The following is a 22,366-nucleotide window of genomic DNA, read 5'->3' as shown; positions in this document are numbered from 1 at the left end:
AGATGGACAGCCCCTGTCCTTTCCTTCTGGGAGGAGATGCAAAACACATACTAGTGGGAAAAATTTCCTTTTTTGTTCATGAGGTCTTAGAAAATGAGCGTTAAGATGGTGGACTAGAGGTGGTAATATGTCTACATTAGCTTCAGTTGGCTTATAACAGTTCTAAAAATGGGTTTTCATTGTCTCTGTACTACCCCAATGATGGACTTTATAAATTATTCAGGCATAGAATGTGTGAATTTCGGAAAAATAAGTCAGAAGGGTATCGATTCACAATTTCAAAAGCATTTTTTTTTTTTTTAAAGTCATAGCACCCTTTCTCTGAATGCAAGTATGCCCTGCATCCACAGTAAAACCAACAAGTGCATATACGCCCGTCCCACCCAGGCGCTCAGCAGCCCTTCCCTAGGCTCTTCCTCTGCCCTCGCAGAACTGACACATGGTTGGGCATAGAGCAGGTACTTGACTTCATGAAGCCCCTTGCTGGGACTGACTGTTCAGGGTTTTAGGAGGCTAATGCTTGACAACAGCATTTTAAGTCGTGGATGATTCACAACCTTTCTGTGAAGGAAATAGCAGTATTTGCTGAGAGCTTCTGGGAGAAATACCCCAACAAATAGAAATACTGGTGTCCTTTCTTCCTTTGAGACCACGTGTGTGTGTGTGTGTGTGTGTGAGAGAGAGAGAGAGAGAGAGAGAGAGTGAGAAAGAGAGAAGATGGAGAGAGAGAAAGGGGAAACGCTGAAGCTGGTAATCTAAGTAGGAGTTGCTTATGTTCCACTGAAAGAAGAGACCCTTAACAGTATTTCATTTTTTAAAAAGATTTTATTTATTTATTTGAGAGAGAGAGCATGAGCGGAGGGGCAGAGGGAGAGGGAGAAGTAGACTCCCTGCTGAGCAGGGAGCCTGAGGTGGGGTTCGATCCCAAGAACCTTGAGATCATGGTCTGAGCTGAAGGCAGACGCTTAAGGGACTGAGCCATTCAGGCACCCCCAGTATTTCATTTTTTAAAGGAAGGCTACTCTCCATTTCCTTTGCTTTCTTTTGAGTTTGCATCATTTTTGAGTTAACTGGGCATATTCCTAACAAAGAAAAGTGTCCTCTTGACTTGAGATTCTATAATTGATTATATAATAACTCACGAAGTGTTTTGGAAGTTAAAGTTAAGATGCTGGTTTAAATTTAGCCTGAGTAATTATGGAGAAGTTTTCTACAACCCAATTCTAAAAAGACACTTGGGGGACAATTTGAGAAATCAAAGTGATGTGTATGTGAAATACCATTGTTATATATTTTTCTAATATGCCCTTACATTTTTTTAAGGAAATTATTTTATGGTTCTCTGAAATTGAGCCAGATGATCTTAAATCTTCTGTTTTCCTATTAACAGTGAATTTGAGTTAAACGATCTTTGCATCCTGCCATTTATGCAGCTCTTTCCCTAAAATAACAGAAGCATTAAACAAGGAAATATTTGGGATTGCCCCAATCATTGAGCCTTAAAAGTGTTACTGGTCCTGTTCTCAAAAGCACTTCTGTGCCCTATGTACTGGTTTTCAAACACTGAAAATGTACATGTGGACGTTCAGATTATTTGGCATCCTAGGACCTCCTGCTCAACAACTGAGATAAGAAAAGAATGCTCTTCAGAGCATTACAGTTCATTAGGGTGCTGTCCAAAATCTCGTACATGCCTGATAAAGTTAGGGGAATGTCAGGCCTGTGCTGTGATTAAAGGTTCTAAATGTGAGTTGTCACGCAGCTCAAATATTAGCTATAATCCACATCCATGCAGAGCTCTAAGATTAGGCCTTGTAGACACAAAGCTATATATATAGAATACTCCTGCTTACATTACAGATTTTCCAAACGAATGGAAGAAAACGGAGCAGGAAATACACATTAAGAGTAGGTATCTCTGGACTTTGAGATGATGGGTGGTTTTTGTTTTACTAACTGCTCTATTGCATTTTTAAGTTTATAACAATGCAACTATGTATTTTTTTTTATATCAAAAGCTTTATTTCCAAGAATGGAATAGATGCTAAGTTATTGGCAGAGCCAACTCTGGAGTAAGGACATGGTGAACATGGGTCCTGAATAAAACCTGTCCCTTTCAGCACTGGCCTCTCTGGCGGTCAAGGTCCCAACAATAACACAGGGTTGAAATTCCTCACTCCCAAGGCCTCCTTTCCTTCAGTTTCCTCGTCTTTCTTTTCTTTTTCTCAGTGCTTGCTTTCATCCTCATGAAATGCATACAGAGTTCACTGTATATCAAGGATCAAAACATGGAAAAGTCTGAGAGTCATGCATTTTGCCTCCTTCACATAGCTAACAATTTTGGAATAATTTATAATTATTCAAATTATCCAAAATAATAGTATTTTGAGCCGCGTCAGGGTGAGAGTCTGCCAACATGATCTGCAATGTTAGGTTGCAGCCAACCCACCGCTAACGTGCACCTAGGTGTCCAAGCGGGTCGCCTCCCTGCTGGCGGAGCCAGACAGCGGTGGGGGACCGGCTGAACTGCTTCAGGAAGGACTCAGGCAGAAGCAGGTGCACCACAGGGGGTCCAGAGCACTGGGGAAGAGGGGCGAAACTTCTCTGCAGTTACAGCTTAGACAATACACACTTGACGGAAGTCCGGGCCCCCAAAAGGAGCTGGACTGGAGGGAGAGCCCTGGGAATGCTGGTTAAAGCCAAGATGAGCGAGGAAGCCTGGCAGCGTGGGAGGAAGCATTGCTCTGGGAATGGACCCTCCCTGTTCTTACTCCTTTCTTCTTCTAGAAGGGGTGTCTGTGGGTTTCTAAGGGAGAGAGCTCATCATGAGGTCAAAGGAAGAGTCCTCATCAAAGTAATGGTCAGAGACATGGGTGTGGTGCGGGGGCGGGGTAGCTAGCGGAGGCTGGGGGGCTCGCAGGCTGCCAATGTTGGCCACAGCCCCAGATTTCACGGCGGCGGTCTTCACCTGTAAAATGGGAATAAAGGCAGGACCCTCTTCATAGGGTTGCTGTGGAAACGAAATGATCAGTGCCTGTACACCATTTAGCACAGGCCTGCGCAAATCAAGTAATAATCAGAGCTCAATAAATGTTGGCTATTGTTATCTTCATCATTGTTTCTGTGATCCCTTCTCTCTACTTATCTTCTCCTTATTTTCAAGTGGTTATATAATTTGATTTTATGTGATCCAATAAAATGAATTTTGGCTGTGTTTTTTTTTTAAGCAGAGAAATTGCTTCTCGGGATGTATTTGAAAAGGGTTAGATTAAACCTTAAGTGAATTGAACTCGAGCAAAGTTTTAAAAATAATTGTGGCATCTCAAAGTTGAATTTTTACCAAATAAAAAAATTGAGCACTGATGTCATTTTTTGCTCTAGGAAGATCGTGAGAATAACTAATAGCACTTGGTGGAGGTTAATATAGTGTTGAAAGTAGTAATTTTAACAATTTTGAACTCATTTTCAAAGACATAATTGGAATAATTTTCAAAAGACATCAGTCTTTATTTTTTTGGGAAATTACAGTGATTAAATTAACTGCAGGCAGCCTCTCTTATTGTTATTTGATGATAATAGTCTGTTGATGAGGATTGGTGGAAAAAAAGGAATGATATGTGTTCTATTAAAGACTTCACAGCTGAAAAATTTTTCATCACTCGGACCCGGACAATTTATATGCTCAAAGCAGAAGTATCAAATGCAGCTTCCTTTACTGTAGTTGTCTTGAAAACTAATCCAAATGAACAATGAGAATAGTGCATTTCCTGGGATTAAAATGTAGATTTTTCTTTTAAGGGGATAAATAATATGCCAGTTCAAAAGAAAATGATATGCTTGCAGAACTCTGTGAAAGTTGAAAAAGGAGTTTTGCTCTTTCGTTGAGTATTTTCAGGATTCTGTCTCTGCTTCCTTATGAAATTGAACACTGGACAAGGACAATAATATCACACCCATTATTTAGGCATTTGAAATTACTCTTTTACTTTGAAATGAGGTATTCAAATCACTGAGTGCTGGGAAATTGTGCACAGATGAAAATGTAAGTGGATTTTGATCTGTCATCTGAGCTTGAGGCTCTCGGGATGTGGCAAAGTGGTTTTTATCAGTGGAAAATATCACCCTATTTCTTTAAGATCTTTCCGAACTCAAAATGATTTAGATAGTATATCTGAGTGTGAATACCACCCAAACAAGCGCCTGCAATTGTCCTTACCTGGACATGGGTGGTATTGCTTTTTGAATTTCAGTATTACTGTAAAAGTTGTCTGACTTTTATTCCCATCAGTATCCTTAACCCACAGCTTGGAAAATCTGTTTATGCTCTTTCTGGCTAGAATGTCTACTTAAGGATCTATGCTATTGGTTGTGAATCAAGTTACATACACTGATAGCCAAATGTTTCTTGATTTGACCCTAAACTAAACAATACTGGGAATGTGAAGCTCAAGGTTAAAAAAAAATTAAAACGTTATTAATTTAATATGCTAAGAAATCCTTGTACAAATACTGATGGCTATGCTGTGAAACAATGCTGTTTTCATGCTTTGGGAAGTAGAAGGAATTGACAAAAAGTCTTCTTCAAGGGAGAAAAGAAGAGCTGGTGAATTGCTAGTTGCACCAAATGCAAAGACATAAACATGAACAAAAGCCAATTACTTGGCATTCAATACAGCTAACACTCATCCACTTTTATATTGTTTCTGCTTTGATTATTGTAATTTCAAATCATTACAGTTGGAAAATGTTTTGATAAAGCATAATATTATATTACCTTGTAATTTAACATACAGCTAGAACTGTAAGGCACAAAGTTTGGACAATGGAGAGGTGCAAGTTGTAGAAGAGAAAAAATATCTAGATTCATTTGACTTGAAAACACAGGGCTTCTTCCTCAGTGTGATATTTATGGTATTTCTATGCTTAAATTTTGGCCACAGATATAGTCTTCCTGGTTCTATAAACTTGGAAAGATTTGCATCCAACAAGAAAACATAATTAAAAATACCTACCTTGTGGGGTGGTTGTGCAAATTGAGTAAATGAATCCATGTCAAAGCGTTTTGTAAGCTGCAAACTATGACACTAAATTTACTTATAGGAGATAATCACTAAGTGTTATTGATTGAAAGAAAATATTAATCTGACCTATTTTGTGCTTTTTCTAATGTACAAAAAGAAGAAAAGCATTCCCACTTCACATGTGTGCCTCTGTCAAAATTTTCACCTGAGTCTAATTGTGAGGAAACAATTAGATAAATTCAATTTGAGGGGCATTATGCAAAAAAAACAACTGGACTTTACAAAAATGTCGATTGTCAAAGACAAAAGGAACTATATACATATGACTGTATATGCAATGGTGACCTTGAGTGAGTCCTGGATTTAAAATAAAATATAATAAATACCTAGACTGAAAAGGACATTCCTGAGACAATTGGGAAAATTTGAACTGCATATTAGATAATTGTATCACTTCAAATTTCCCAAGTATGTTTATTATTGTGTAATCATGATAGGATATTTGTTCTTAGGAGGTACATGCTAAAGTTTTTTTTTTTTTAAGTTTTTATTTAAATTCCAGTTAGTTAACACACAGTGTAATAGTTTCAGGTGTACAATAGAGTGATTCAACACTTCCATACATCACCCGGTGCTCATCACAAGTGCCCTTCTTAATCCCTATCACCTATTTACCCCATTCTTGCTTTCACCCCTTTCTCCTCTGGTAACCATCAGATTGTTCTCTATAATTAAGAGTCTGTTTCTTGGTTTGCCTCTCTCTTTTTTTTTTGCCCCTCCTTTGTTCATTTGCTTTGTTTATTAAATTCCACATATGAGTGAAATCATAGGCATTTGTTTTTCTTTGACATATTTTGCTTAGTATAATACTCTCTAGCTCCATCCATGTCATCACAAATGGTAAGATTTCATTATTTTTTATGTCTGAGTAATATCTCTTTCTTATCCATTCATCAGTATATGGGCACTTGGGCAATTTCCATAATTTGGCTATGGTATCATAATGTTGCTTTGAACATTGGAGTACATGCATCCCTTTGAATTAGTATTTTTGTATTCTTTGGATAAATACCTGGTGGTGTGAATCCTGGATCTTGGGGTAATTCTATTTTTAACTTTTTGAGGAAATTCCATAGTATTTGCCAGAGTGGCTGTACCAGTTTGCATTCACACCAATATTGCAAGAGGGTTCCTCTTTCTCCATATCCTCTCCAACACCTGTTGTTTCTTGTGTTGTTGATTTTAGCCATTCTGACAGGTGTGAGGTGATGTCCATGCTAAAGTTTTTAGAAGTCAACCATCTTTATAAGTAATTCTCAAATGGTTTGGCAAAATATTTATACATGTGGACAGAGAGATAAAGCAAATGTGGCAAAATGGTAATAATTTAGGAATCTAGTGAAGGCTATCCAGATGTTCATTGTTAAATATTCCCACAGCTTTCCTATAGTTTTAAAAACTTTCAAAATGAAAAGTTGGAGGAAAATTTAAAAGGTTAAAAAAACCAAATATTTGAAACAGATGAGTCATTAAAAAACAGATCTTCTTCTAATGTATCTGTCCTTTACAGATCATGTTTTTCTGCCATCTCATTTTACTGTGAGATATAAATATACAGGCTTAAAAAAGAAGAACCTTGCAGCAAAAGCAGTGATTGAAGGAAATTTATAGAATTGAATGCATATATTAGGAAAGAAGAAAAATCTAAAATCAATAATCTAAGTTTCCATCTTGGGAACTTAGAAAAAGAAGAACAAATTAAATCCAAAGTAAGAAGAAGAAATAATAAGACTTAGAGCAAAAATCAATGAAATGGACAATAGGCAATCAATAGAGAAAAATCAATGAAACCAAAAGCTGGTTCTTTAAAAAGACCAATAAAATCAGTAAACCTCTAGCCAGGCTAACTGAGGAAAAAAGAGAGAAGACACAAGTTACTATTATCAGAAATGAAAGAGGTGACATCATTACAGCTTCCATGGAAATTAAAAGAATAATAAAGGAATACTATGAGTAGCTCTGTGCCCACAAATTTGACAATCTAGATGAAATGGACCAATTCCTTGAAAGACACAATCTGCCAAAACTCACATGAGATGAAATAGATAATCTGAATAGGTCTATACCTATTAAAGAAATTGAATCAATAATAAATAACCTTCCAAAACAGAAAGACCCAGTTCCAGATGGGTTCACTGGCAAATTCTACCAAATATTTAAGGAAGAAATTATATCAGTTCTCTAAAGACTTTTCAGAGGATAGAAGCAGAGAGAATATGTCTTAACTCATTCTATGAAGCCAGCATTATCCTGATACCAATACCAGACAAAGACATTACAAGAAAACTACAGACCAATATCTCTCATGAACATAGGTGCAAAAGTACTCTATAAAATATTAGAAAATCTAATCCAAAAAAGTATAAAAAGAATTTTTATAACCAAGTAAGATTTATCTTAGTTATGCAAGGCTGGTCCAACATTTAAAAATCAATTAATGCAATCCATCACATAAACAGATTTAAAAAGAATAATCACATGATCATATCAATAGATACAGAAAAAACATTTGACAAACTCTAACACCAATTCATGTTAAAAACTCTCGGTAAACTAGGAAGAGAAGGGAACTATTTATACTTATATTGATAGCTATTGATAAAGACTACCTACAAAAAGCCTATAGCTAACACCATACTTAATGGTGAGAAAGCTTTCCCACTAAGATCAGGAACAAGGCAAGGATGTTTCTTCTCATTACTTTTCAACATCATACTAGAAGTTCTAGCTAATCAATAAAGCAAGAAAAGAAAATAAAAAAGATATAAAGAGGAAGACATAACTCTTTGTTCTTAGGTGGCATGATCATCTATGTAGAAAGTCTGTAATACTGACAAAAAAACCCCCAAAAAACAAACAAACAAAAAACCTCCTGGAACTAATAACTGATTATAGCAAGGTTGCAGGACACAAGGTTAATATACAAAAGTCAATTGCTTTCCTATATCCAATGATGAGCAAGGGGAATTTGAAATAAAAAACATAATTATCATTTACCTTAGTCCCCCAGAAATGAAATACTTAGGTATAAATCTAACAAAATGTATACAAGATCTATATGAGGAAAAATTCTGATGAATAAAATCAAAGAACTAGCTAGAGAGATAGTCCATGTTTATGGATAGGAAGACTCAATGTTGTCAACATGTCAATTCTTCCAAAATTGACATATAGATGCAATTCAATCCCAATCAAAATATCAGCAATTTGTTTTTTGGATATTGACAAATATATTTTAAAGTTTATATGGAGAGGGAAAAAACCCAGACTAACCAAACAATATTGAAGGAGAAAAACAAAGTTAGAGGACTGACATTACCCAATTTCAAGACTTACTATAAAGTTTCAGTAATCAAGACAGTGTGGTATTGGTAAAAAGATAAACAAATAGATCAATGGAGTAGAATAGAGAGCCCAGAAATAGACCCTCATAAATGTGGTCAATTGATCTTTGACAAGGGAGCAAAGGCAATACATTGAAGCAAAGATAGTCTCTTCAACAAACGGTGCTGGAATAACTGGACACCCACAGGCAAAGAAATGAATCTAGACACAGACCATATACCCTTCACAAAAATGATTATCTCTACTTAAGGAAGTGATGGAGAAAATTATATTTAAAACTATATCATAGACCTGTATAGAAAACACAAAACTCCCAGAAGATAGTGTAGGAGAAAGCCTAGATGAACTTGAGTATGGTGATATTGTTTTAGATATAACATCAAAGATGTGATCCATGAAAGAAAACATTAATATATTGATTTCATTAAAATTAAAAACTTCTCTACAAAGGCAGTACAAAGAATTAGAAGACAAGTTACAGACTGGGAGAAAGTATTTGCAAAAGATACATCTGATAAAGGACTGTTATCCAAAATATACAATGAACTCCTAAAATTCAATAATAAGATAAACAACCTTATTAAAAAATGGACTAAATATCTTAACAGACACTTCATCAAAGATTTACAGATGGCAAATAAGCATACAAAATAATCATGTAAAAGGACGCTCCATATGTCATCAAGGAAATTAAATTAAAACAGAATTTTTTTTTAAGATTTTTATTTATTTATTTGACAGAGAGAGACACAGCGAGAGAGGGAACACAAGCAGGGGAAGTGGGGGAGGGAGAAGCAGGCTTCCCGCAGAGCAGGGAGCCTGTCGCCAGGCTTGATCCCAGGACCCTGGGATCATGACCTGAGCTGAAGGCAGACACTTAATGACTGAGCCACACAGGCACCCCAAAACAGAATTGTGATAACCACTTACACACCTATTAGAATGACCAAAATCTGGAACACTGACACCACCAAATGCCAGTGAGGATGTGGAGCAACAGGAACTCTCATACATTGCTAATGGGAATGCAAAATGGAATAGCCACTTTGGGAGACAGTTTCTTTGGAATACAGTGGTTTCTTAAAAATCTAAACATAATTTTACCATATAGCTAGCTCAGCAATCATGCTTCTTGGTATTTACCCAAAGGAGTTGAAAACTTACGTCCATACAAAAATCTGCACATGGGTATTTATAGCAGCTTATTCACAATTGCTAAAACTTGGAAGCAACCAAGATGTCCTTCAGTAGGTGAATGGATAAAGAAATTGATACATTCAGACAATGGAATATTATTTAGTGCTAAAAAGAAATATGTTATCAAGCTATGACAAGACATAAAGGAAATTTTAATGCATATTACTAAGTGAAAGAAGCCCATCTGAGAAGGCTACATACTGTATGATTCCAGCCATATGACATTCTGGAAAAAGCAAAACTATGGAGACAGTAAAAAGTTCAGTGGTTGCTTGGGATGGGAGAAATGAATATGCAGAGCACTGAGGACTTTTAGGGCAATGAAAATACTATGATATTATATCATATGATATTATAATGATAGATACATGTCACTGTACATTTTTTCTATAAACATAGAATGTACAACACCAACAGTGAACTGTAAGGTATATTATGAACTTTAGCTAATTATGATGTGTCAGTGTAGGTTCATCCTTGGTAAAAAATATACCATTCTGGTGAGTGATGTTGATAATGGGGGGGGTGCTATGCACATGTGGGGGCAGGGGGTATAGGAGACATCTCTGTACCTTCCTCTCAATTTTACTATAAACCTAAAACTGCTCTTAAAAAATGAAGTCTTAAAAAATCTGTATTTTTTAAACTTATGGTTTAGGCAATGAGTGGGATGATTATTACTAATACGAAACATTTTCCCACTGACAGAATTCCAGGAAAACAGATGGAAGTTCTAAATCCATGTGAACATCTTTCAAGATATTTAAAAATAAAGTAAAAATATATCTTGAGTAGTGTTCAAAGGGATTTGAACATTATTTTCACACTATCGTTTAGAAAACATTCAATTCCAAGAGATCTCAGCTTAATGATTTCCTGCTAGTTTATACCTAGGTCTTCTTTCCTGTGAGATAGAACTTTCTGTCTCATTTTCCAAGAGAGACATTGGGTAGTTTTTATGATGGGCAAGTTACTGTTTTGTTGCCTCTTCTCAGGGGTGATGTGGTAAGATTCTGACTTCCTTCTAGGGAGTGAGGTCCAAGCAGAAACCTCATGACCCCTTTCTTGTCTTTTTCTTGTACAGATCAGAGGCAACAGACCTGGAACAAGGACACTCATAGCTTTTTGGTATGTAATTGAAAATTCTTCAAAATTAATTCTTTCTTTTAGTGATATTTATGACCTGAAGGGTCTGTACTTCACTTTGTCATTCTAATCTGTGAACTAAACTGTAATAGACTAGGTATATTTATCCTTAGGCTAGGATTAATGCAGAGGGAAGCTAATAGTATTAATAAATAACAAACTATGTTTGTTCCTCTGTATTTCCCTTGAAAATGGATTCTTGGTGGTAATTACTTTTCAGTGGGAGGGTTGTTTAGTAAAACAATTTATATATAGAATGATCTTTTTTGACCCCCTCGGTGGTCAGGAACATACCATAACTATCAAAGTACCATAGAAGTATAATTATGTGAAGGATTTATTTATAAGCAAGTATGTGTTTTGATGCCCAAATGCAAATTGAATGCTCTAGAAATGAGGCATTTACTGATCTAAATTTACTCCTGATTCAAATAAAATATTTATATTTAGTTATTATAATATAAAAGTAAAACAATCTTAAGATGTTCTTGCCTTTAAAGTTCATCACTAATGATCTAGGCAAGACTGGAGTTTTTTGAATATGTGTTTATTCTTCTCATTATTCCTTTGATTTTATATTTATAAAATAACTTAAAAAGAATTATTATATGTCTTAGTTCCTGACTGGGATATCCATCTCTTGTTTGGTTTAACTCTTTTTTAAGATAAAATATAATTCTAAGCCTGCTGGGGAATGCAAGAGAAACAATTTCATTTTCTTTTCTTTTTTTTTTTTTTTTTTGAGAGAGAGAGAGAGCATGAGTAGAGGTGGAGGGACAGAGGGAGATGGAGAGAGAGAATCTTGAGCAGGCTCCACGCCCAGTGTAGAGCCTGATGTAGGGCTTGATCTCAAGACCCTAAGATCATGACCCGAGCCAAAATCAAGAATTGGGTGCTTAACTCATTGAGCCACCTAGGTGCCCTAACAAGGGAAGCATTCTTTCACAGCTATCTATCAAGGACACATTTCTTGAGTGTGTGACTCTATGGATGTTACTGAAAGTCTGGTAATTTTTCAGAAAATATTAGTGCATCATTAAACTAATATCAATAGCACTTAAATGTGCTATTATTTTTCTATGAGCCAAACCATGATAATAACAATCATTATTGCCCCTGGTATGCACTTTCTACCACTCCCAATTATATTGCAACTGTCTTTGAAACATTGCTATCCATGATCCATTAGTCACCTCCATTCTTTTTGGTGAGCATTGCTCTCTCTTTTCCTTCTGTAGTTGTTAAAACCCATTGGTTGTTTGTCCAACTCACTGACAAAAAAAATTAGTTTTGGTGCATACATTTGCTGTTTAGATGTCTTCAAACACATAAAGTCCAATTGTTTCAACATGGGTATACTTAAGATATGCATTTATTCATGAGACAGATTGTGTGACTCAAGTCAATAATACTCTCACATTGCCTTCTATGGTAAAGAACACTTTATTCACCATAACATTTGATGTTTCATTGAGGAATTTTAAGTGATACTTTTCATACTTAGACTTTTTGTTGATGGTTTGCAAACTGGTTACCGAAAGGTATTGACAAACATTGGTGGATTTTGCCATCTCTAAAAGTTGTCAAGTACCTTTTCTAGCAAAACACTTCTGATCCTCAGATTAGGGGCCTCCTCGTTATCAAAGGTATCTAGAAAGAGCTGGCTTGTTGTCAGAGAAGAGGTATGTTATGAGGGAACCCTGCATTGGTGGAAAGACTAGGTAAGATGAACTCTGTGGTCTTTTGTAATCTAAAACTCGATAATTCTTATGGAAGAAGATACTCAGCCAATGACCAGATTAGATAATCTGAGTTTTGCTAAGCATTATAGAAATTCTTGCACTGAACAAAATCAGAGACAGCATAGTGGTGAAAATGACAGTTTCTGACCTCAGATGGTCTGGGTTTGTACTAGCTAAGTCACCTTGAGAGCAGACAGTTCATATTTAGTTCTTACTTACAGGTACCTACATTTCTGGTCCCATGATTATTTTGAGTTCTTCACAGAATTTTTCTTCACTTTTTAAAAGTGTGGTAAAATACCCATACCATAAAATTTACCATTTGAGCCATTTTTATTAAATATTAAATACATTCACATTCAGTGATATTAAATACATTCATGTTACTGTGCAACCATCACCACCATCCATCCCCATAACTCTTTTCATCTTGTAGAGCTAAAACTTTACACCCATTAAACAATAACTCTCTATTTTCTCCTCCCCTTTGCCCCTGGTAACCACCACTATACTTTTTGTCTTTATAATTTTGAAGTACTAGTAAGTACTTCATGTAAGTGGAATTGTACAGCATTTTTCTTTTTGTGATTGGCTTATTTCACTTAGTGTAATGCCCTCAAGGCTCATTCATGCTGTAGCAGAGGTCAGAACTTCCTTCCTTTAAAGGGCTGACTAATATTCCATTGTGTGTGTGTATACCACATTTTCCTTAACCATTTATCTGTTGTTGATAGACACTTGGGTTGCTTCCACATTTTAGCCATCATGAATAATGTTGCTGTGAACATAGATGTATAAATACCTCGTTGAGACCCTGCTTTCAGTCCTTGTGGGTAAATACCCAGAAGTGGAATTGATGGGTCATATGTTAATTCTATTTTAAATTTTAAATTGTTTTCTACAACAGCTGTACCATTTTACATTCCCACCAACACTTCACAGAGTTCTTAAGTACAGCATGCTTGTATAATTATTTTGACATATTCCTACTGGGCAATGAATATTGTGAAGTTTTAAGTGAATACATTCTGAAAGCAGGGTTATATTTTTCCAATTTCCTTTTTCCTGCTGTGCCTATGAGGGTTATGTTCTAAGACCTACCTAATGTTAATTTATGTTACCAGGTGATTCAGAGCGTCAATGGACTTTTTCCAGAACAGAAACATGTGGGGCCAAGTTTCATACCTCTAATGGAAAAACAACTTGGACTCCAAGGATTTCTTGGCTTAGTTTAAAATAAACTCTATGTTAAAATCCTGTGTGTTGGCAGTTAAGGAATAGATGACCACATATGTTTTCTTCTGAAGGTTCATAATTTTTTTTTGCACAAAATACACCAATGTGAACAGGAATGGGGACAACTGGGTTACAGAGAGAGAATTGGCTAGCTGAAAAAATACTTATATTGAGGTTTGAAACAGACTGCAAGCTTTCCAAATTATCAAGAGAACAGGTTAACATTTGTGGTATTATTTTTTCTGGTTAAATAATATTTGTGTTTTCTTAAATTTTGGTTCAACAGTATAGATACAGCTTTCTAAGGGACAGAATCCAATTCCAAAACTGAGAGGTTATTAGCTGAAAATCTCAAAGTCTTTTGAGGTTAATTCCACAAATTAGTGAGGCATTTTCTCAGAAAATCTTCTGCATTTATTGTTTATGGACAGAGAGCAAAGGGAGGAGGAAGAATAAGCTTTCTCAGGGAGCAAAAGTATTCTGGTTGTCAGACATTTCATTTTTCCTTAGTTTATTGTACTCCATAGAAATATCAATGTCTTTCCTAATAAAGCCAATTTCCAACAAAAGTGTTCAAAAAAGGCTCTAATGACCTTGGGTATATGTCAGTTTACACAGGAAAATTTTAAACATAACTTAAAGAAATTTAGCAAAGACTTTTGCAAATGATTTGTGAGGCACAGGGAGCTCCTGTCAAGGGAGGCTAAATTATGCTGTGGGAGCAAATTAACCGCGAAACCGCAGTGGCTTAACACAAGGAATTTTTATTTCTTATTCGCACTGTATGTTCAATGCTGTTCGCATGAGAAGGGGAGGCCCCTCTTCCGCACACAATCTCTCGGAGGTGCAAGCTGATGGAAGCTCCACCTCCTAGTGGCGCTACCATGGCAACAGGTGGCTTTGGGTTTGCCGTGAACAGGGAAGGAGAGAATGTGGGGCACTCATACTCTTCTCCAGGCTGCAAGTGAGGAACATCACCTCCACCCAGAGCCATGGACCAGAACTGATCACATGGCCTCTCCCAACAACCTGAGGTGGGCGGTCTTCCTGGGGCATGAGGGAGGAGAGAAAAACTAGATTTAATGAGCACCAATAATTTCCTCTTTGATGAATTTTGCTGGAAAGTCTTGGATTAGGCATCTTTACAAGACAATTCTCCTTCCTAAATCAGTCACATTCATAATTCCTTATGTTTTACTATATAGGTAAGTAATTTTCATGTTTTTAAATTAATTTCACCTTTTTTATGTGCTAATTTTAGGTAGGAATAAATAAAACAAGGATTACTGAAAAGGAGTCAGTGAAGTATAGATATAATCAACCATGGAAAAAATGTCTACGGAAAAAACGGCCCTCATATGTCAACGTATCTATGTTGGCTTCAACGTATGGCTTCATTTGTATTTTTAGTTATATTTTATTATCTCTTTTTCTTTTCTATAAAACCATAACTTGAAATTAAACAGAACTCCAAATGCAGTAAGGATTGATTGCAAAATCAGTGCAAGGGATATTGAACTGGAAATAAGAAACCATACTTTAGATCAGTTTTAATAGATTGTCCTTAATTTATTTTATACTTTTTTTTTTCCATTTTATGGTCATCTTTTCCTGAATCTTAATCTCATGTTTTGTTTTTTTGTTTTTTTGGTGGGGTTTTTTTTTTTTTTTACTTTCTTTTATCTCATGTTTTTCTCCCTAAATTTCTTTTTCTATTTATTGAAATGTTTTTTTTTAATTAATTTATTTTTTTTATTCTTATGTTAATCTCCATACATTACATCATTAGTTTTAGATGAAGTGTTCCATGATTCATTGTTTGTGCACAACACCCAGTGCTCCATGCAGAATGTGCCCTCCTCAATACCCACCACCAGGCTAACCCATCCTCCCACCCCCCTCCCCTCTAGAACCCTGTTTGTTTTTCAGAGTCCATCGTCTCTCATGGTTCGTCTACCCCTCCGATTTCCCCCGCTTCATTCTTCCCCTCCTGCTACCTTCTTCTTCTTTTTTTTTTTCTTAACATATATTGCATTATTTGCTTCAGATGTGTTTTATTAAGCAATATTTTCATATCTGGTACATGGAGAATAAACGTGTCTGCCAGTATCTTTATTTTGCCCTCATGATTGATTGTCTGCTTGGATATGGAATTTTATGTACATATTTAGTTTTGATTCAGAACTTTGAAGCATTACATACCCTCTAACATTCCATGTTGCCTATAAGAGATCTGATGTTATTCTTATTCGTGTTTCTTTGTAGGTAATACCATTTTATCCTATCTGTAAACGTTTAGGGTTTTTTTTTTAAAGATTTTTATTTATTTATTTGTCAGAGAGAGAGAGAGAGCACAAGCAGAGGGAACTGCAGGCAGAGGGAGAGGGAGAAGCAGGCTCCCCATTGAGCAGGGAGACCAATGTGGGGCTCGATCCCAGGACCCTGGGATCATGACCTGAGCCAAAGGCAGACGCTTAACCCACTGAGCCACCCAGATGTCCCTAAACTTTTAGGATTCTTTGTATGCCTTTGACATTCTGAAATCCCACAAGTCATATACAGCTCTTCATCTTCTTAAATATCTAGTTTAGCATTTTGCGGCATAGGAAGATTTTTTTTTTCCCCTCTCTCCCAGGGCTCTCTCCCCACTGTTTTGGTTTTGTTCTCTATTCTCCCCACCGACTCACCAAGATGGCCACTTCTTTTTTTTTTTTTTTTTTTTAAGATTTTATTTATTTATTTGAGAGAGAGAATGAGAGACAGAGAGCGCAAGAGGGAAGAGGGTCAGACGGAGAAGCAGACCCCCCGCTGAGCAGGGAGCCCGATGCAGGACTCAATCCCAGGACTCCAGGATCATGACCTGAGCTGAAGGCAGTCACTTAACCACCTGAGCCACCCAGGCGCCCCCAAGATGGCCACTTCTAACTCCAGGCTTGCCCTGTGCTCATGGCTCAAATCCCAGAAAAAATGACAAGACTCTTTCCCAATGCTTTAGGGAGAATTTCCTGGCTAGCCTTAGTTCATTTACTCTTCTCTTAATTGGCCATTGTGGCCAAGGTGCTAAGTACTTTGGTCCATTAACTTCTTACCACCTCTTCTACCCTCACTGTGGTCCAAAGCATTCTCATATATTCTCCAGCTTACTTCAGTAGCCTCTTAACTGGCCTCTGGGTTTATGTCTTTGCTTCCTTCAGTCTCTGCTCAGTCCTGGAGTGGAGCTGTTAACATGTGTGTTAGATCAAACTCTATAAAGCTTGCCTGTTTCACTTCAAGAAAAGCCAAAGTCTTCAGTGACAGTTCAAAGGGCCACCCACAGTCCGCATGAGCTGGCCTCCCGTAACCCCTCTGACCTCATCTCCTACTCTCTCCCCCCATTGCACATTCAACCTCTGCCATGCTGGCCTTCTTGCTGTGCCTTACACATGCCAGACACACTCTCAATCCCAGTTCAGGTCTCTGCCTTGGCTGTTCTCTAGCCCTGACTACTCACCTTTGGATTTCTACTGACTGCTTCCTTACCTCTTCCTGGTCTTCACTCAAATGTCACCTGTTTAGTGAGACTGTTCCCATCCATGCAATTAAAATGACAATCCTCTATAATACTCATCCCTATTTTGTTTTTCTTCATTTATCTCCATCTCATATGCCATTTATTTTACTTATTTATCTTGTTAATTGTCTACTCCCCTGAAATATAAACCCCACGAGGGCAAGGAGATTTTTATCTATTTAGGTTGTATCTTAAGGCTCTAAAACTGTGCCTGCTACATGGTTAGCCCATAAATATTTGATGAATGAGTGAATGGTTGGCAAACCTAGCCATATGCTTGCTCCTGTTCTGGGGATGTGGGGCCATATGATTGACAATGCGACGGGAGGTGAGGGGAAGGAAAAGAAGCTGATTAGACAAAAATTAATAAATATCCAAAAAAAGATCCTTCTGGTGAACATTGAGAAATGGGGTCTCTGTTAAAAGGGGATAAGATGAGTAGGTGGAAGAAAGGAGCAGACTCTGAAACAGGACAGTAATTTTCTAATTTGTTTGATTTTGAATTTTGAGTGTATATAATTGTCCTTATATGTTACAATAATCTTTAAATGTTAGGTAATTTTGCCTGGAAAAAACTTACAGGGAAGATATTTTTTTTCTGCTTTTCTACATCATTTATTTCTAATTTCAATTAGATTTTTACTCCCACTGACCAATGTATGAAAGAATAAGGTAGATTTGGGCAAAGAATATTTTACTTCTTTCAGGAGAGCAGGTTGCAAGATGGGTTATCAGGCAATCTCTCTGTATTAGATTTCTTCTTAACTGTTTGCCTGCATCCAGATGAAATTTTTGAAGTTAATTTCTGGCTGAAAAATTGGCAGGCTAAGAGCTGTCACTCAGAAGTTTTTATTTGTATCTAATACCCCTTACCCCCTTAATCAGTCTTGCTGGAGTTCTATTTTATTAATTTTTGTTCAAAGAACTAGCTTTGTGTTTTATTAATCTTCTCCTTATTTTTCTATTTCATCGATTTCCGCCTTTATTTTTCCTCTTCTTCCTTGGTTTGCTAGTTTGCTATTTTTCCAGTTTCATGTGTTGAGTCCTTAGCTTATTTGTTTTCATTCCCCCTTGTATTCTGATAAATGTATTTAAGGTATACATTTCCCTCTAAAAAATGCTTTAGTAGTGTGCCCTAAAGATGTGTAGTGTTTTCAATGGTGATAAATTCTAAATATTTCCCATTTGAGTTCCTTCCCGATTCAAATTTTTTTTAGTAGTGTGAAATTTTGTTTTTAGACATACAGACATTTTAAAGCTATGTTTTCATTATTAATTTCTACAATTAAAGCATTGTAATCAGAGAACATAATCTGTGTTAAATTGATTGTATGCAATTTATCAAGACTTCTGTTGTAATATAGTACTTTGTCAATTTTTGATAATATACCACGTGTGATGGAAATGTGTGTATTTCTCAAGTACAGAGTTCTGTGTATCTGAAATTTATTAATTTGTGTCATCTGCCTTTCTATTTACTTATTGTCTGCATTGATTTCTGAGAGATGGGTGCTATAATCTTCAACTATAATTGCCAACTTATTTACTTCTTTTTCCAGTTCTATGAATTGTGGTTGCTTGATGTATTTTGAGGCAATATATGTATATTCTTATGAAGGTTATATTTTCTGGCTTTTTTTATTGGCCTATGCCGTCTTTCTCTATTAAATGTATGTTTAACGATACATGGTAAATATATATATATATGTAAGAATTTTATATTTTCAGATATTAAAATTTTCACCACAGCTTGCTTTTCCTTTATGTTTGCCTGGATATCTGTTTCCATCTTTTTTTAACCTTCTATATCGTTTTGTTTTCTGTTTTTCTTCTTTCAGATACATATTGTTAGATCTTGGTTTTTAAAATAACTTTTATTTTGCAATATAATATACATTGTGTTAAATAAAATATAAATATAGAAGAGTGTACAGACAAATTTGTATACCTCAGTGATTTATCACAAAGCATAACTTCTAGACCACGTGAGTCAAGAAATAGAATACTGGGTGACTCAGTTGGTCAAGCCTCTGACTTCAGCTCAGGTCATGATCTCGGGGTCCTGCGATTGAGCCCTTTGTTGAGCTCCCTGCTCAACGGGGAGTCTGCTTGTCCCTCTCCCTCTCCCTCTGCCCCTCCCTGCTGCTTGTGCTTTCTCTCACTCTGTCTCTCTCTCAAATAAATAAATAAAACCTTAAAAAAAAGAATACTGTTGAACCCCTAGAATCTCCTTTTGTGCCCCTTCCAATAAATCTTGCCATCTTCCCAAAGGTAACCACTCTCCTGCCATTTGTGGTAATTCATTCTTGCATTCCTTTATAGTGTTATGACCTAAGTGTACTTTACTAAACCCTATGGTCTAGTTTTGCCTGTTTATAGTCTTTTGTGTCTGGCTTCTTTCTCTCAGTATTATGTGACTGTGAGTAGAAGTAGTTTTTTTCCTTTTTATTGCTAAGTAGTGTTTCATTGTATGACTATACCACAATTTATCTGCGTTCCTATTGATGGACATTTGGGTTGTTTGGAACTTTTTGTCTATTATAATTAAAGCTGCTGGAAAAATTGTTACACATGTATTCAGTGTACAGGTGATGGATATCTGACAGATGTGCATCTAACAGTAAAATTTATGGATCATAGACTCTGCATGTGATCCATTTTGGGAGATCTTGCTAAACAGCTTTCCAGAATGGTTGCCCCAACTGACACTCCCAACAGCAGTGTTTGAGACTTTTTTCATTGGCTTTACAATGTTGCTGATACATGGTATTGTCAGTCTTTTAAAATTTCATGATTTTGGCAGTTTTGCCTTGCATTTCCCTGTAAAGGAGCAATAAGCACCTTTTCTTCTCTCTCTCTCTCTCTCTTTTTAAAAGATTTTATCCATTTATTTATTTGACAGAGAGAGAGAGAGAGAGCACAAGCAGGGGGAGTGGGAGAGGGAGAAGCAGGCTCCCCGCTGAGCAGGAAGCCCGATGCAGAACTCGATCCCAAGACCCCGGGATCATCACCTGAGCTGAAGGCAGTCGCTTAACCATCTGAGCCACCCAGGTGTCCAGCACCTTTTCATACATATTTGGTTAATTGATAGCCTCCTTTGTAAAATGGCTCTTAAGTCTTTTCCCATTTTTCTCTTGGGTTTTTTTGCTTGTTTCTTACTGATTTGTAGGACTCCTTCACACATTCTGGTGTAGGATTGTACAGGTTATATGTATTGCACATGTCTTTTCTCATTCATTTATTTGCTTTTACAATCCCTAATGGTGTCTTTGGGTGAGTGGAAATTCTTAATTTCAGTGTGTTCCAACTTATGAAGCTTTTCCTTTATGGTTAGAGCCAGTGGGGAAGTGGACGTATTTTCAGTAAATGATACTCAAACAGTTGGTTATTAATTTAAAAAATGAAGCTTTACTCTTATTTGAAACTAGGATAAAAAATCAGTTGTAAGTAGAGGGGCACCTGTGTAGCTCAGTTGGTTAAGTGTCCGACTCGGTTTCAGCTCAGGTCATGATCTCAGGGTTGTGAGTTCAAGCCCCGTGTCAGGATCTGCGCTCAGTGCAGTCTGCTTGAGATCCTCTCTCTCCCTCTCCCCCTCCCCCCTTTCTAAAAATAAATAAATAAATCTTAAAAAATCAATTTTAAGTAGATTGTCAATCTAATATGAAAGGCAGACAATGAAAGTTTTAGAAGAAAAGGTAGCATAATATCCTTATTACCATAAGATAGTAAAATTAACAGCAAATTAAAAACACTAACCATATTCATCTTTACACTCTCGAGTACTGTAAACTAATGAACATGATATATTTTCCATTTATTTAGCTCTTCTTTAATTTCTTTCAATAATGTTTTGTAGATTTACAGATTTTTTCATACAAGTATTACACATCTTTTGTTAGATTCATTCTAATGTATGTGAAATTTAATGATGTTGCTGTATATGTATTTTCTTAAAAATTTTATTTCATACTATTTGTTGCTGGTATGTAGAAATGATACTGATTTTTACATATTGGCCTTGTGTCTAGTAACCCTTCTATAACCACTCTTATTTTTAATAATTCATGTGTAGGTTCTTTTCCACATGTAATATCATCTGAAAATACTGACAGTCTTAATTTCTTATTTTTGATCATTGTAATTCTTACAATTTTTTAATGAGCTCTTCTAATACAATGTGGTTGAATGATGGTGAACATCTTTGGTTTATTCCTAATATTAAAGAAAAAGATTTCAACATTTCACCATCAAATATGTGACGGAGGAAATAAGGACCACTTTACTTACTGAAAATGGTGGAGTAAGGACCTCCTTGTTTTGCCCATGATAGGATTTGGGAAGGGCTAGCCTTGGCAGCTCATCTCTGATCCACCCAGTTTTAGCTGGAGTGGTTGGGAGGAGAATCTATTTCTAAGATCACTTTTTCATCTACACATCTAGAGCCTGGGCATTCTTTGGCTTCTTCTTCTGCATGTGGCGCTTCATCCTCCTGGGACTATCCACATGGGTTTTATGGCATGGCCATCTCAGAGGAATCAGACTTTATAAATGTCATCTGGTTACCCCCCAAATAAGCCTATTTCTTTCAGATCTAAAAATCCTATGAGTCTGAGTCTCTGAGGTCATGCAAATTGTAATTAAACATATCTATTTAATTAAAAACGATTTCTAATCTGAACTCGGGGCATAACCAAATTTCTGTACTGTGGGGTAAAGAAAAAATAGATGATTCCTTGTTTTTTGGGAGGACAGACTTTTACTTTGAGGTTAGATGATGTTATCTAGGGTGGTGGAAGCGTGGCAAGTGCACATGTAAGTTGACTGTGAGGAGGTGGGTATAAAACTGTGTAGGTGAGGTGTGAGTGAGAAAGGCAGTGTGTGAAGTAACAAGGTTGGGTGGGCCACAGGAAGCTGGGCGGACCACAGGAAGCTGGCTGGAAAAAAAAAAGTCTTTGGCTTTACTGAATTAAAAGCAAGAATAAAATAACCCAAAGACAAATGGAAAATCTCACACACAAAGTCTAGAAAGGTATGGAAACAAAAATAATCACACATGTGTTCAGGGAAAG

The 22,366-nt window shown here is 36.4% G+C and overlaps 1 protein-coding gene across 4 annotated transcripts in view; it reads left to right on the top strand.

Moving 5' to 3' along the window:
* Window positions 1-22,366, top strand: part of IPCEF1 (interaction protein for cytohesin exchange factors 1) — a 183,616-nt gene that overhangs the window by 45,131 nt on the left and 116,119 nt on the right. For all 4 annotated transcript variants that reach the window (XM_034991069.1, XM_034991070.1, XM_034991068.1 and 1 more), the window contains one exon: window positions 10,708-10,751. The gene's annotated coding sequence lies outside the window, so the exon portion shown is untranslated. The remainder of the gene's footprint in view (window positions 1-10,707; window positions 10,752-22,366) is intronic.

This window comes from Mirounga leonina, unplaced genomic scaffold (genome assembly GCF_011800145.1).
Source record: "Mirounga leonina isolate KUSES-001 unplaced genomic scaffold, KU_Mleo_1.0 Mir_53, whole genome shotgun sequence".
Classification (NCBI taxonomy): Eukaryota; Metazoa; Chordata; class Mammalia; order Carnivora; family Phocidae; genus Mirounga; species Mirounga leonina.
This window is presented reverse-complemented; position numbering and strand designations above follow the sequence as displayed.